We start from the raw sequence: 18,104 nt of genomic DNA on the forward strand, positions 1-18,104 counted from the left end.
TATAACAAACGTTTTTCCTCTTCGAAAGTGGTTGGAAGTAATTCTATGGCCATTTGCAATGACGGGATTTCGCATTCAATGGGTAACACAACTTCCAAACCGTAAACTAGTTGGAAAGGAGTGAAACCGGTTGACGTTTTTACTGAGGTTCGATACACCCAAAGCGCTGAAAATAGCATGTTATGCCAATTCGACCTATGAATCCCAATGATTCGTCGGATCATGATGACTAGAACTTTGTTGATGGCTTCAACCAGACCATTAGCCTGTGGATAATATGGAGTTGAACTATCGTGACGCAAGCCAAGTTGGTCTGTAAGTTCAGTCATCATAATATTTCGAAAATGATGCCCATGATCAGTGATAATCGCTTATGGAACACCAAACCTAGCAATTATATGATTGAACACGAAAATCGCAGCAATTTTGCTGTCTGCCTCAAATGTAGGCATCGCCTCGGCCCACTTGGTAAAATAATCTACCGCAAGGATGATATACACATGCCCCCCGGCCGAGTGAGGGTTACATGTAATAAAATCGATACCCCATTTCGCAAAAGGACCGACGACAATTATAGGGTGGAGAGGAGCAGGTGGAGCGCGCATCTTTCGATCAAAAATTTGGCAGTTGTGGCATTTTCGGACCGCGTTAATACAATCTTTAAACAAAGACGGCCAGAAATAGCCAGCGTGCAATATCTTTTGGGCTGTGGCAAACCCAGACATATGACTGCCACACGCTCCAGAGTGACAGTCATTTAGAACCCTTTCAGCTTCCTCATGAGTTAAACAATGTCGGAAAACAGAGTCCGCCCCACGACGATAAAGTGTATCTCCAATAATTTTGAATTGTTGGGATTGGAATCGTATTTTTCGACGCTCTGATCTTGAAATTTCTGGCCGAAAGGATTGGGTTTGGAGATAAACGATGATATCTCCATACCATGGATCTAAAGTGCTGATTAGAAACAAGGATTCGTCCGCAATGGGCTCCTCCGCCACAGTTTCAGTGTCAGCATGCGGGAAGTCTCACATCAACTCCGCAAAAACTAAAGACTTAGACTTTTCAAATTCCAAGTCAAACTCCTGCAGGATCACAATCCATTTGGAGTACTTGCCCCCTAGCAATTGTTTGGTCAAAATATAGATCATAGGGTTGCAATCGGAAATTACTGTAGTTTTGCGTAGTAAAATGTAATGATGAAAACATTGGACATCTTGAACAGCTGCCAATGCCAATTTCTCCTCATGTGAATATTTTAGCTCAGTTGGATTTAAACTGCGACCAAGGTAATATATCACATGTTCACTACCGAATTCATCTTCCTGAACTAACACCATTCCAATGGTGGAATGCAAGGCAGCGAGATATAAGAAGTAGTCCTGGTTGTAATTGGGAGGATGCAATAACGGTGCATGGGTCAACGCGTGTTTTAGTGCATCAAAAGATTTGTCAGCTATATCATCCCAAAAGAATGGAGTATTTTGTTTCAACAACCGGGTAAAACCCTTTGTGATCTCGGCGTAGTTAGGAATGAATCGACGTAAAAATTTTGCTTTCCCTTGCAAACTTTGGAGTTGGCGAAGATTCGAAGGATGAGGCAATTTGACAATAGCTTCAACCTTCGAGGGATCGACGCGAATGCCAGCTTTCGAAACAACAAACCCCAGTAACCGACCTATTTCTATACAAAAAACACACTTATGTGGATTCAACCTAATTCGATAATGCCTACACCTCATAAAGATTGCTCGTAAATGGATGAGATGATCAGCTCGATGTAATGAATGAGCAGGTAAATCATCGAGATAGGGTTGCAGAATGTGTTTGATGTCATGAAGCGCGTAAGACATGGCTCTTTGAAAAGTTGCCCTGGCGTTCTTGAGCCCAAAAGGTAATTTGCAATAAGCAAATGTCCCCCATGGACAAATGAAAGCCGTTTTTGGTTGATCAGCAGGTAGAATATTTATTTGATTGTATCTAGAAAAACCATCCATGAAGGAGAATATTTCACTGCCGACACAATCATCAATGATTTGATCGATATAGGGAGTTGGGTAATTGTCTTTTGGACAGGCTCGATTAATATCCCTATAATCGATACATATTCTTATTGTTCCTTGCTTTTTGTTAACAGGAACAATATTCGATACCCAATCCGTTAACGAAATTGGATAAATGAAACCTGCTTTAAGTAATTTTTCAACTTCTGCTTTAATAGCAGCAGCTTTTCGCGGGTGGATCTGACGCAAACGTTGCCAGACGGGTTTAGCATCCGGGTAAGTTTTGATTTCATGAAAAACAATTGCTGGGTCAATTCCTGGCATTTCCTCATATGACCAGGCAAACACGTCGCAGAATTCTTGAAATAGGGCCTTATATGTTTGAATTTCATCTTCCGTACAAGAGGCACCTATATGAATGTTTTCAACAATTCCAGACTTAACCGAAATGTCAATAGGAATAGTTCGAGAAATGTTTCCCAAATTTAACTCAGAATCAAGATTTTTCATTGGATTCTGAGGTTCCTTGACATAATCAGTCGTAAAAATAGATGAAAAATCATTTTCAAAGCGATCAATCTCAGGTAAAAACGAAGATCTATGATGAAGATCTTCCCATGGTAAATCATCAACACACAAGATTTCACGAATTTGCTCATCAGTGTGAACAAGTTCGGAAAACGTTGTTGAATCTGAGTTTGATGTTGAAAGTGATTCTTCATGGACCACATTCATTAAGTCAATTTCGGTTGAAGAAGGGTCGAAAAACGACTACATGGCCTGATACACAATTTCATATGGACTCAAAGGCATAGCATCACCAAATGAATCTATCTCAGATTCGGAAGGTACGATCCAAGGATCATCATAAACAATAGTGTCTGATGAAATCATATGAATGGTTGCAGTAGAAGGCGATATGTTGAGAGGAGGAAAGGGAAAAGTTCCTAGTAAACCAGAATCTTTTACTAGTCCTACTCCAACATCCTTATAAGGGATAGTTGTTTTGCCGACATGCTGAATACTTTCAGAAGAGGCCAGGTTGGATGAAAAGTAAGTTAGCTAGTCTATAGTTACGATCTTTCCATTATGAGGGAATTTTATAAGCTGAAAGACCGATGAAACAACAGCTGTCATAGCGTAAGACCAACTACGACCCAAGAGAAGGTTGTAATCTAGAGGGGCATCAACCACCTCCACATCTAGATTAACAGTTTTGCCTTCAACCCCTATAGGTAAATCCTGTAGAATGCCAAAAGGATGGAACCCACGGCCATCAAAGGCCTTTAGAATCATCGGGGATTGATTAAGTGTAGGAGAACCAAGCGATCTCCAACACTGGATTGACATAATACACGTTGAGGCTCCCTCATCAATCACAGTCCTATAACAAGGTCTGTTTTTGACTAACACTGGAATCTGGAAAGCCATTTGATGAGGTAAGCGAGGTGTACTATTTTCTAGATCGAAAATTATAAGGTTCGAGTCCTGAATGTCAACAGCTCCTATAGCCGAAAATAGCAATTTACGTTGTGCTGGACATGATTGCAGCACCTCCAAAGCCGACATTGCCGAAGGTGAAATAGCCAAATCTTCAACAATGTTATAGTTCTGAGCCGCTCTCGCATGTGGATTGAAAGCTGAATTTCGAAGTATACCCTTGGCGGGCGGTTTGATTACTAAGTCTGGGTTAGGTTTCTCGATCTGTAGTGGATCGGAACGGGAGTTGAAGTTGATGGGTTCGAATTAGAAGATTCTGCTTCCTTACCACCAACAGGACTTTTACTTCCATAATCTTGCGATCGTGTCGCAATCCTAACATGGGACATCATCATTATGGGTTCTTCTGAGGCATTTGAGGAAGAACCTATCATCTTACTGTCTTGACTAGGAAAAGGATCCTTCAAAACAGCAGGCGTTTGGGAACCTTTGACGATTTTCGCAACCTCAGTGTGATGAGGGCAGTCTCTTGTAAAATGTTCTTCATCACAAATGAGATAAGGATAACAAGGTTTGCGTTTCTCATCAGTAGATTCCGTTTTTTCTGTTTTCTCTTTGAATTTTTATCTGTTTTATTTTTCTTCTTCCCTTTCTTTTTACCGCCGGATTTTGATTTGGATGTAGATGACTCTACAACATGAATATCGGCGGAAATTTCCGTGGAAGAATCTCCTGTCGGGGAATCTGGTAAAGTTATGATAAGAGAAGAATTCTTGGAAGATTTCTTCTTACTTTTGGTATTAACCATACCAATCATACCATCAGCGGCATGAGACCCTGAAGGAGCTGCAGTTATTTGATTTTGTTTAGGAAGGTCGGGGATTTTCTCGTGTAACGTACCTGACTGCGTATAAACTAAGTCAAGATACTGAGCTTGAGAAATTACTTGCTCTTCAGTAACGAATCCTGCCTTAGCTACATCCTCAGTGATTTTCGGTAATAAAGATTTGACAAACCATTATGCTAAGATCTGATCCGGAATAAAAACTTTCACTAAACGCCGTCGACGTCTCCATTCATGAATGTGATCTGAAATGTAAGTGGATGTTGACTGTTTTAATGAAGTTAATAATTCCGTGCCATTGTCATATCTGACTAGCAACTGAAAATGAGTTAAAAATGAAGTAGCTAACTGAATAAAGTTATAAAAAGTGGCTCGTGGTAACTCAATGTACCACTTGGCCGCAAGACCAATTATAGTGCATTGAAAAAGCCTTAAACAGATTGAATCATCTGAAATGGAGTTAGACGTGCACCAGAGGTGATAAGTCATCACATGGTTCGACGGGTCCTCTCCTGATTTGCCTTCAAACTTAGGAATATCACTAGGCAACTTATTCGGAATTGGCGGCCAAAACGGAAGATAGTTAATTGGATTGTTCGTAAGGCACAACAAATCAGGCAAGTCCAAAGTTGCAATGAACGGTAACTGACGATTAGGGTCCCTGAAACCCTGGGTCATGAGACCAGCCCCAGGAGGAGGATATCCTGGATAACTAGGAATTGGAATTGCATTTGGGATATTATATCCTCCTGGAAAACCAGGATTAACCGGACCGTACTGGGGTTGTTGAGGTTGCTGATATGTATATCCAGGGTACGGTTGATACTGATAAACTGGCTGTTGCACAGCAGGACCGAATTGGTACTGTCCCTGGTACGGTTGATAAGTAAATTGAGGTTGACTTGTGACAACCATACTTGGACCAGGTTGTCCTACAGGCATTTGAACCGAAGTCTGAATTGTGGGTCCAGACTGAGGTAAAGATGCTTGAGGAGTTGATACAGGAACAGTAGAAACTGGAGCTGTCGATACTCCAGAAGTAGGTGGGGTAGATTGAACAGATGTTGCAGTAGTTGCAGCAGTCGTTTGAGGCGGAGTTCGAGGCGAACTAGGCCTAGGCTGAGAAACTACAGAAGGTGCAGAAGTTTGAATAGTAGACTGGACAGGTTGCTGGGTTGAACCAGAAACCAAGGGTTGTCTAGATTGAGATGACAACTGCACATTTGGTTGCAAGATCTGTTGAGATTGAGATGGATCCCACACTAAGTTCATTCTGGGGTATGGACCCATAGAAGGTTGAGCATATTGAGGACCATAACCAGGTTGAAAGTAGGGTTGATAATTCAAAGGTACATTTCCAGTTCCTTGGACAAATGATTGACCGGAAGGTGGTTGGAAACCTTGGGTTGGGTACTGACCTTGAGGTTGATAACCTTGAGGCACGTACTGATACTGGGGTTGACCTTGAGGTACATATTGATACTGGGGTTGACCTTGAGGTACATACTGAGTCTGGGGTTGACCTTGAGGAATGTACTGTCCTGTAGGTATGTACTGTCCTTGAGGTTGCCCCCAAGGCGGTAATTGGGTACCTTGAGGTTGCCCCCCAGGCGATAATTGAGGACCTTGAGGCTGCCCCCCAGGTGGTAACTAGCCACCTTGAGGTTGCGGATTTGGAATGGTACCTGACATCATAAGAATATCTTCTACACTCAATGGCTTAGTTCCGTTATTACCAGTTAATAACCCTTGTTCAATAGGTTGAGGAGATGCTCCCGAAAAAGTACCAGTAAGTGACTGATACCTAGAGGGAACAGAAGGACCGCCATATAAAAAGGTTTCTGGAGATTGAGAAAACATGGATGACTGTCTCGACATATTTAACGGAGGATAATAACCCCTAGGTGTTGGATGAAAAGGAATGCGAGGTGGTGAAAAACTTAGTCCCGGGTTTTCCAAAAAATTGGTCAATGAAAGATACCAAGCGTCCCTCCTAGGTGGACTGTAAAAGATCGATTCACGCTCCCTAAGTTCTATAGCTGGTTGATTTTCAGGGATAGGTATACCTTCTTTCGGAGTAACAAGTTCTTCAATAGCAATAAGTCCAGAAGGAAGATTTTGGGTAATGACTCTTTCTACCCTGGGTGAACCAGGACCACTGGAAGTTGGAGAGGCAAATCCTGATGTTGGAGTAGCAACAGGTTCAGTTTCAGGTTCAGATATTTCAGGTTCCTCAGCTAAATCACTAGTAGAAGAAAAACTACCAGTAACTTTGGAAAAAGAAACAGGTTCTAAAATATACTCTGGTGCTTGAACTTGGTAATCAGGATGTACAACCAAAGAAGACTCTCCTTCTTCAGGTGACCCAACTCTACTGTCACTAGGAGTTACAAGGGCTCGTAGCCCTTCAAGCTGGCTCGGTGAAAACTTAGGAGGTTGGCCCCGAAGTCTACGGGACTTCCTCGGTAATTCAGCCACGATTAAATATTTTAACTACTTCACACGCAAACAAAGAAAAATCTCAATGAAAACCACCTAAAGTCTCTAAAGAACCAAACAATTTTGAATCATACGCCTAAAGAATCTAGGAGGTCAAACCACACACAAACAGTAACTTTCCGTACCGAAAACACTAGTTGGTGATGAAATCCAACATCGCAGAATTCAATACAGAAATGGCGGTTGGAATAGTTACCCCGGCAACCTGCTTAATGAATAGACTGGCACAAGTTTCTCCACTAAACCGTCTCGAGTGAAGAGAACCCCCCAGAAAATCCAAGTGAGTCTAGCCGACGTCTGCTCCAGGTACAGTGGGATCTTCCCTCCACCGTCACCTTAGGAAAGAATCCTATAGAATATGGTCACTATGGTTACCAACGGAAACAAATATACCTGGGGGAACAGTCTGTGATCCAATACACATGCAAGGGCAGAGTAGCAAGCTCAATCCCCTTGAAGGCTCCTTGACATAATCCAAGGTTTACCAACAAGTGACCCCAGGCTCCTCGACAATGGTTAATCCGAGGTTTACTGTTTTTAATACGTGTATATCTAGTATCGTTCCCAATGAGGAAGGATTGATTACCCCACTGGTTCGGACACAATCTCGTGCTTGACTCCTATAAGAGGAGCTTCCCAGAGCATAGATGTAACAATTGGAATTTATCTCCTACCGCAAGATACAACTACTTGTTTGTTTTACTATCTTGGAGAGTTAATTACTCCCTACTCCAAGATACTAGCCTAAGCTATGTTGGTGATAAAGAGCCCTAGAAATAAAAAGATTACTAGATAGATTTTACTTTAAGCGTTATTTTTATTGGTTTTTTCTTAAGTCAAAAGGTGCGGAGATGAAACTTATGGTGTAAAGACTCGACTCCAAATCACTAAAAATGCACTTAAGATGAAAAACAATCCTTTTTCTTCAATGAATTTCTAGCTAGAGAAAGAGTTGAGAATGCAAATGCTTGTAAAAACAAATCTTTCCTTAACCAACAAATAAAAAGAAGAACTTTTTGTCTTTTCCAATGAACTCAAAATGAGACAACTAGTTATGCTCACGAAAATTTCCTTTTTCTTTTCAAACACTCAAATACTACTAAAACAAACTTTTTCAAAAGAGAATTTTTTTAAATTTTATAAAACACTCAAAACTATTGAAAAATCTAATCTTGAGATCTATAAATTCTAAAAAACTATTTGAAGTAAAAGCTTACAAGATTTCTTTTCAAGGATGTTTTACTTAGTTATGAGCAAACTAAGGACTAATTTGTCCAGAATCACAAATCAGTCAAAAAACAACCAACTTTTGTTTTCTTTTCTAAAAATGAAATCCAAAACTTTCAACACAAGTTCTTTCGAAGTTTCACAAAGAGAAAAACAAGATGGATTCCTCAACAAAGGCAGATTTTGCAAAACGGTCAGACTCATAAGAAGGCCAGCAAAAACCAAGGTGATCTGAGGTTTCTAAGGCTTCTAAGCTCTGAGTTACTACAAGACCAAAACGAAAAATCAAGCCCGGCACACAAAACTTCTAGGAATTTCACCTAAAACCCTAATGCCAATGGAATTAACCTAAGAAAAGTTCCTGACAAGTCACGTGCAGATCTGGGCAGAGGCTAAAAACACATAAACAAATCCTAAGCTGACTGAAAGAGAAAATTTCAAGTTTTTCAAAATTTTGACAGGGTCCGCAGGCCCCCAGTATACCCAGGTGCAGTACCGCTCTGTGTGTAAAACAAAAGTGCGGGGATGTCCACACTGTGTTACAAGTAGAGGGTGCGGTCCTCTCCCAAAAGTATGAAAAACAAAAAATAATTCAAGATCTACTGAACCTACCCAATCCCACACACATCAAGCCAAAAACCAGAAACAAAGACAGTTTCTCAAGTCAAAGTAAAAGCAAAGGAAAAAAAAAACAAAAATTCAAGTCCCCAGTGGAGTCGCCATTTTGTCGGCCGGATAAGTCGTTCTTGCGGACAAAACCGACCTCCCTAGTATCTAATGATATCTAGCGACAAGCAAACCAAACAAATTCTATCTTTCTCTAAATATGCAATTTATAAATAAAGGCAAACAAGTGTTTTACGCCTACCTCGGGTCCACTGCAAGTTTGTGGAAGCCACGCTCCGTTGATCCAAATGAGCTCCCTTGTAAAGAATCTGCAAACACAAACAAGCACACAAATTAAATAGCACATGAAAAGCCAATATAACAAAGCATATTTATCATGATGATAAAGGAATTCATGAAACAAACCATATAAGACAATTTATTGAGAAAAATGAATCTGATTGTATTAACTTTAATCAAAGAAGAAATTTACAACCTTGGTGCCTTGATGCTGTACAAGCTCCTCCCAGGGTCCAGCAAGAATCTCCTCTACTTTGACAAGTTTCACTCTCTCTCCAATGAAGCCAAAAGGTATGTAATCTCTCCTCTCAAGCTTAACTAGGAAGTATCAATTCCAACAGCATTTACCCTCAAAAATGTTCAACTTCTAACCTCCCTAGCAACCAGCCCAATGCCTTAATTTATAGTGCAATGGAGGGAAGTTACTAGGTCCACCTTCAAAGGGATAAAGCCCTCCTTCAAAGGGATAAGCTCCTCTCATCAAGGGATTAGCTCCTTTAGTTTTGGGATGCATGAACCACCTAGGAGCGAACCATGCATGTCAAGATTCCTTCTAGAAACATCCAGAATTCACCACAAGTGAGTTTTTAAGAATAAACTTGCGCCTTTTTGACTTTCACAGGGGTCCGCACCCACTCCTTTAGAGACAGAGTGGGCAGGTCCGCAGGTAACATAACCAAGGGGTGCAGGACCACAGATAACAGTAAGAGAAAGTGCGGAACCAGAGCTTTATTGATTTTCAAGGACTTTTCTCTCATTTTTAAAGCTTGACATGAAGAGTTGAGGTTTGAGACTTGCTAAGGAGGACAGTATGGATGATGATAGACCCATACTGATTGCAAATAGTCATGGTGACAATATTTTGTGTAACACTTGGGAAAAGGCATCATAAGTGAGAGGAAAACTTAAGGGAATAATCTTGACTTAAGCTAGAAGCCTAAGGGGATATTCTAACATTGGAATAATTCTTAGTGGTGTGTTGTAACACTGCACTAATGGTCAGAGTTATGCAATAGAGGCTTGAAGAGGTCAAAAATTAAGGAAAAGAGTGATATTTTGACCATTTAGCATTGTGAATATGGTTAAGGGAGAGATATAACACAATATTAAGGCTTAGTGCTATACTATAACACTCTGAATATGGCGAGTATAGTGTTACAACAGTTGGAAGAGGCAAAAATTGAGGAAATTACACCAAAAGAAGGTTTTTTTTCACAATTTTGGTGTTGTACTAAGCGTTAATGATGTGTCATAGCACTAGATAAAGGGTTAGTGCTACACTACACAAAGTCCAAAAGCACCAAAATTTGTAGGAAAACTCAAATCAAAACTTTCCCTATGGATTACCTCAGTATGGTTAGAGTTGGAGGGTGTCTTTATGTTGTTGGAATGTCCAAACATCCTTAGCCAAGCTCATAAGTTTTCCTCCATTATCTTAAGTCACTAGAGGGTTAATTAAGTCTCATAAATGTTGGGTAGGGTTGGTAAGGTGAGTCCTAAACTGATTTGAATATGTGAGGACTCTCAAGTCCCTAGAGGGATAAGGTACACATAGGAATTATGAATGGTTTTTGTACCAACCACAAAACATCCTCATCATACACACACACATTCCAAGAAAACATGTTTTAATTGATGAAAGGGTAAAATTACATCAACATACACCATAGGAATTAAAAAATGGTTGTATGAATGTAGCCCTTGTAAGTTGTTCCTAGAAAGAGCGAGAAATGAGAATGTTGTACGAACCCATCCACTTATAGTGTTTTTCTACTATATATTACCTTGGGCTTGTAGGTATTATAACATTTGGTGGTCTATGTGGATGATGCTCTCCTTTCCCATCAGATAGTGTGTGCACTTATTGATAGCTTGTATTAGGGCATAGAGCTATTTGAATAGGTGGAGTAGTGTAGAACCACCCCATTAAATAATTTAGAATAGTAGCACACAAGCCTTCCTCCCTGAATCAAGACCACTCCCATGACATACCCACTCACATTCGTCTACACTTTGAAAGACTGTTATAATTTTTGTAACCCAATAACTGGTGCTTGATTTATTTTCTTTTGAATTCTTCAAAGGCCTTTGGCCGAACTTTCCCCCACTAGAAACCCTTTCCACTTGATGTTATGGCATGGAGTGGTGTAGCTATGGCTAAAAATGAAGGTATGAATTTTCTTGGTACTTTGTTTCTCCATTGGAACTTCTAATTACAAAAACATTTGTAGGCACTGACCACTTCATGATGGCCTCCATCTTTGTGAGATCTATCTTAAGCTCCCCTCCACTAAATACATAACCTAAATACACCAAAGAGTACTATGCAAACTCACATTTCTTGATATTTTCTACTAGTCGGTGCTTCTTCAAATTCTCTAACACCTGCATCAAGTGTCAGATGTGCTCCTTATAGGTAGCAATGTAAATTGGTATATCATCCAAATAAACAATACCAAATAAATATCGATAAAGGCACAATATATTATTCATTAGTCTCATGAAAATAGTTGGTGCATTGCATAGAACAAATGGCATGACTGACCAGTCATACAAACTTTGTCTATTTTTCAAGGCATTCTTCTAGGTGTCTTCTTCCTTGACTCAAACATGGTGATATACTAATTTTAAATCCAGCTTAGTAAAGCATTTCACTTGTCACAACTAGTTGAATAGGTTATCAATGCTAGGTGGGGGGTACAAGTTCTTGAGTGTAATCCAATTTAGTGCTCTATAATTGATTCATATTCACTAATTCCCATCCTTCTTTGGCACAATTACGATAGTTGACCCACAATATGAGGTACTTGGTTGAGTCAAATCTTTCTCTAGTAGCTGCTTCAACTACTTCTTCACTTCACTATTTTCTAGAACATATTGTTTTTACATCCTAATGATTGGCAATGTAGAGTCCAAAAATGATCCAGGTGGATATTGGTGGCCACTCGCCTATTCAACCTAGACCTCCAGTGAATTTCATCTATTTTCGTGTTTATTTCAACATTTAGTATTTTTAGCAGTTTTTAAGGTCCTGAACTTTTGGAGCAGTTTTGACCCCCTAAACGATGATTTTTTGAGTTTTGTTCTAGGCCCATGGCCTTAGGTAGAGGCCTTCTGCAAATCTTGTAGTACTCGGAGAGACCTTTCCAACAAGGTATCATACGTGCCAAACAAAGATAATATGACGAAGTTATGACCCCGGGAATTTGGCTACCCAACTAACCCCAATGGGGCTCACAAACTCTTGGCACTCCATCTCTTGGGGTTAGGGTTTTGGTTGTTTAGGGTTTTCCCTTGTTGTTCAATAATAAATAGGCCCTTGAGCCTCATTTTAACACAATTCAGAGGCATGCAGTCGTCACATCTCTTCTCGAAGATAAGCTACCATCGCCCGAACTAGTTTATTTCCATTATGTTTGTAAGCATATTTCAGTATTTTGATATTAATGAAATTAAGTGTTATTTTTATTGCATATTTATATTTATGGTTATATCTATAATTTGTTGTGTTCCTGTTTAAGTTCAGATCAGTGGTATCAAAGCGTTATGCTCTTTCTCCATTTTTCTTTGCATGTCCCCAACAAGGTTAGGGCATAAGGAGTTAGGGAACGAACTAGTTGAACCTTTGCAAGACCAGCCTCGCAAACCCCCATGACCTCCCATGGTAGAAGAAAAGAAAGACGAGGGGACAGGAGATCCTTTCAAAATACTGCTCGAGGAAGCCCTCGAGCGACAAAGGAACGCGATGATGGATAACTCTTCCCAGATACTTCGGCGACTACCCACAAGCCGCAACTAATCAGATCATGGAAACGTAGATCAAGAACACTCCCTAGTAGAGGATCTAGCTATACTGAGTTTTCAAAACAGGCCAACTCCTTCACCAGGGCAAGTGGTTCACTAGGGATGAGGTTCAACATAAATTTCCTCACCTCATGGAGGCTTTGCACACAATGGGGACCATTGCTTCCTAAGGAGGGAGGACTAATGCAGGTGGATATTGGTGGCCATGTGCCTATTCCACCTAGACCTCCAGTCGGTTTCATATGTTTACTTGTTTATTTTAACGTTTACTATTTTTAGGAGTTTTTCAGGTCTTGAACTTCCAGAGTAGTTTTGACTTCCCTAAACAACGTTTTTTTTGAGGTTTGTTGCAAACCCATGGCCGTAGGTAGGGGCTTGCCACAAATCTTGTAGTACTCAAAGAGAACTTTCCAACAAGGTATTGTATGTGCCAAACAGAGATAATATGACCATGTTACGACCCTGGGAAGTTGGCTTCCCAACTAACCCCAGCGAGGCCCACAAGCTCTTGGCGTTCCATCGCCTGGAGTTAGGGTTTTGGTTGTTTAGGGTTTTCCTTTGTTGTTCAGTAATAAATAGATCCTTTAGCCTCATTGTAACATAGTTTAAAGGCATGTAGCTGTCACATCTCTTCTCAAAGATAAGCTACCATCACCCGATATAGTTTATTTCTATTTGTAAGCATATTTTAGTATTTTGATATTAATGAAATGAAGTGTGTTATGAAACCAGCTCAAGAAAAGATAGATAAGATAGATCAACGCCTTAGAATTTAGCCTCTTCGAGGGGGAAACCTCCTTTACATTACATAAATGAACAATTCTTAGATGATTCAAATGACAAAACCTCCTTTCTCTATATAGGAGTCTAAGGAGTCACAATATAACCCAGCCGACCTAACAATAATAATATAAAGCCACAAAAATAACAATAGAGGGATTCTATGGGGCACAGTAATAACAATATGGGGATAATAGGGGAACAACAATATTAATAAGGGATAAAACTGCAATAGTAATGGGGTAATTACTAGTATTATAGGGACCCAACATGCCCCTCTCCTTCAAAAATAGTGTTGTCCTCAACACTTGAGTAGTTCTGGATGCTTCTGTATAAAATTCTCATCCTCCCATGTGGAATCTTCAGTGGATAAGTTCTTCCACTTAATAAGATACTCTGAAATTGATCGATTTCGCAGCTGTCGAGTTCTTGTTTCTGTGACTGCTTCCGGTTCCAATATAATTTTTCCTTCCTCGTCAAGTTCTGGCAATATTGTTTGAACTGGGAGCTTGTCGCCTATAACCTTCTTTAAACATGAAACATGGAAAACTAGGTGCAATCAAGAAGCTGCAGGAAGCTCCAATTTGTATGCCATAGTACCAATCTTTTGCAACACCTTGTACGGACCATAATACTTTGGTGATAATTTATTATCCTTCTTAGCTTGCTTGAGGGACATTTGCTTATATGGTTGTAGCCGTAGGAATACCCAATCACCTACATCAAAACTTCTTTCGCTGCGATGTTGATCTGCTTGTTGTTTCATTCTATTCTGTGCCAACACGAGGTTATCCTTTAAGAGTTGGAGGACTTGTTGTTGATGTTCGATGTGATGTTCCACTGCTTGAACCTTAGAATTTTCTCTTAAATATGATGTGATGGATGGCGGCTGATATCCATAAAGTGCCATAAATGGGTCATTTTTGTTGCTGTATGGAAGGAAGTGTTATACCACCATTCAGCCAGAGGCAACCATTTGACCCATTGTGTCTGTTTATCCGATATAAAGCAACGAAGATATCCTTCCAAACATTTGTTTACTATCTCAGTTTTCCCATCAGATTGAGGATGATAAGATGAGCTATGAGCTAACTGAGAAGTGTGCAATTCCATAAGAATCTTTTGTTTTAGTTGGGAATTCTTACAGAGGTATAAGCGATCTTTATACCATAAAGAATCATTTTGCCAGCTAAATGTATCAGACGTACTGGAATCTTGTTGTAACTTTCGAATAAGTGCCCATACCTCTTCGTCATTCTTCCATTCCTCCCTTGCTTCGTTTATCCAATCTGGTTGGATAATAGAAATGGCGCACAACAATGCTTCCACATCCTCATCCTTTCTTGAGAGTGCATCTGCCACCACATTTTGCTTCCCTTTTTTGTAGATGATTTCAAAGTCATAACCCAACATCTTTGTGACCCACTTTTGTTGCTCTTCAGAGGATAATCTTTGTTCTAAAAAGTATTTAAGGCTATCATGATCCGTTTTTACCTTGAAGTGTCTTCCCATTAGGTAGGGTCACCATTTCTTAAGTGCATGGAGTATTGCCAACATTTCCTTCTCATAAATAGCTTTGTGTAAAAACTTTCCCTTGATTGGACGACTTTCAAAAGCAATGGGTCTTTCATCTTGCATTAAAACAACACCAATTCCATTTCCTGAAGCATCACATTCCACAATAAAGGTTTTTGTGAAGTCCGGTGTAGCTAAGACCGGTGCTTGGCACATTGCCTCTTTAAGATGTTCGAAAGCCTTTGTTGCTTCTGGAGTCCATGAAAATGCATCTTTCTTCAATAATGTTGTTAGAGGTGCTGCTATTCTCCCATAATTCTTAACAAACTTGCGATAATACCCTGTCAACCCGAGAAATCCTCGCAGATGCTTTATGGATGTGGGGATTTTCCATTCCTTAATGGCTTTAATTTTGCTAGGGTCTACCTTAACTCCTTCATGAGATACAATATGACCCAGATATTCCACCTCTTGTACTCCAAAGAAACATTTGGATCTTTTTGCATATAATTGTTTCTCCTCCAATAGTTGTAGCACCCTGTCAACATGTTCAACATGATCCTTCCAAGACTTGCTGTAGATTAGTATATCATCAAAAAATACTAACACAAATTTTCTAAGGAATGGTTTGAAAATGGAATTCATCAAACCTTGAAATGTTGAAGGTGCATTGGTAAGGCCAAAAGGCATGACCAAAAATTCATAATGACCCTCATGAGTTCTAAATGCTGTTTTCGGAATGTCTTCAATCTTCATTCTGATTTGATGATATCCTGAATGAAGATCCAACTTGGTGAAGTAAATTGATCCATGCAATTCATCCAGTAATTCATCAATGACAGGAATGGGAAACTTATCTTTAATAGTGAGCTTGTTGAGCTCCCTATAATCCGGACACATGCGCCATGATCCATCCTTCTTGTGCACCAATACTACTGGAGCAGAGAAAGAACTTTGACTCGGTTGAATTATACCAGCCTCTAGCATTTCTGCAACCATACGTTCAATTTCACTCTTTTGGGCATAGGGATATCTGTACGGCCTGATGTTTGGAGGAACACTTCCTGGAATCAGATGAATAGCATGATCATGATCACGAATAGGTGGGAGACCTTTGGGAGTCTCAAATACCTTGGAATGATTGTCCAAGAATTTTTGGAGATCTGGAGAAATAGATGATTCCAATGTGGAAACATCTAGCGAACATAATTGTGCAATTACACCCCTTTGTTCCCTTTTTAGAAGCTTTGTCATACCATTAGAGCTGATTATCTTTCCCGGTTTCCTTGCAATACCCCTTAATTCAACTTCCTTTCCTTCCACGGAAAATTTCATGAAAAGTTCTTGAAAATTAAAAGCTATTGTACCCAAGGATTGTAGCCATTGGACTCCTAGTACAACATCAGCACCTCCCATTGGAATGGAAAGCATTGGGCTAGTCAATACATATTCTCCCATGGATAGCTTGATATTATGGCACTTTCCAGAGCAATTTATTGTTCCTCCATTTGCAACCATCACTTGACACTCTGGTGCTGGGTATAAGAAGCAATTCAATTCTTTTGCTACCTTACAATGAATAAAATTGTGGGTACTTCCTGAATCAATCAACACTATTACCTTTTTCTTCTTGATTTGTCCTTCTATCTTGATGGTTTGAGGAGTGGTAATTCCCGCCAATGCATTACAAGATATGGTCGGATTCATTTCTTCTTTATCTAGGCTTTGTTCCTGGAGTATATCCTCTTCTTTTGACCTTTCTTGCTCCTTTTCTTCTTCCTCTTCACAATCTATGTAGAATAATTTCTTCTCAGCACACTTATGACCTTTAGTGTATTTGCTATCACAACTGTAACAAAGCCCTTTTGCTCTTTTTTCTTCCAATTGTTGTGGTGTCAACCTTATAGGTTGTGGAAGACTAGGAGCAACAACACTTCCATCTTTATAGTTGTGAGTGGTATGCTTCCTGGTTGCCATAATTTTGCTTTCCATTTTTCTTGCTAACCTGAATGCCTTCTCTAATGAATCAGGTTCCCAAAGGCGAACATCATGTTGGATATTATCCTTTAAAGTCCCTATGAACACATCAATCCTATGCTCCTCTGGAATATCTTTTACCCTTATGTTCAATTTTTGGAACTCCTCAATGTGCTCCATTATTGAACCCTTTTGTTTGAGACTTATCAATTGGCTAAAAAAAGTGTTGCTTTTTGTATCCTCATAATGTGCTATCAATTCTTCCGTAAAAATTGCCCAAGTGATAATTTGTTTACGAGAGCAAAGCCATTGATACCATACAAACTGATTTGGTTCCAAATATAAAGTTGCAATACGTACCTTTTGTGTGTTTTGCACATTATTGAGATCGAAAAATTGCTCCATTTGTAATATCCATGTTGCAGGATCCTTGCCATCAAACTTCCTCATATCGATTTTTGGAATATGGTGGGTTTTCGATCCCACATTAGAGTCTAAGAAATCATGATTAACATTTCTTTTGTTCGCATCATGAGTTTCCTTTACTACCTTTTCACCATTGGTAAGTATTTCTTGTAGAAAATTTGTCAAATCTGTCTTCAAATCTGCCATGCCTGTCTTCAAATTTGTGTTCAAATCTATCTTCAAGTTGTCCATCTTAGCTTCCATGCCATTCATCTTAGCTTCCACGCCATTTATCTTAGCTTCTGTTAGCTTTTGTGACAGTGACATTTGTTGCACTTGTTCTTGTAATTTTGATATATCATGTAGCATTTCTTCCTCTTCTTCATGAGTCATGCTAGAGTTTTCAGGTTGCTTACTAGGTGTTTGCATTTTCTTTCCTCGTGGCATCAGTTACCGATAATAATGCTCTACTATGCCCTTTGAATTCCTTCAAAATAAATTTTCAAACCAAGCTTAAGTAAAAATTTAAGAAAAATCTACACACCTTTTTTCACTTTGTAGGAGCTCGATATTGCCTCTAATGTGTCTCTGTACTTTCTGATCATCTAGTTCTGAATTTGTGACCTGCAGTAGCCCTCTGTGTCCTCTTTCTAATGCCACAAGTTTGACCCAAATTTGATTCTCCAAGGAAGAGTTATGCAAAA

Source organism: Pinus tabuliformis, chromosome 2_2, assembly GCF_031772625.1.
Source record: "Pinus tabuliformis cultivar Carrire ecotype Pingquan chromosome 2_2, CPIR1, whole genome shotgun sequence".
NCBI lineage: Eukaryota > Viridiplantae > Streptophyta > Pinopsida > Pinales > Pinaceae > Pinus > Pinus tabuliformis.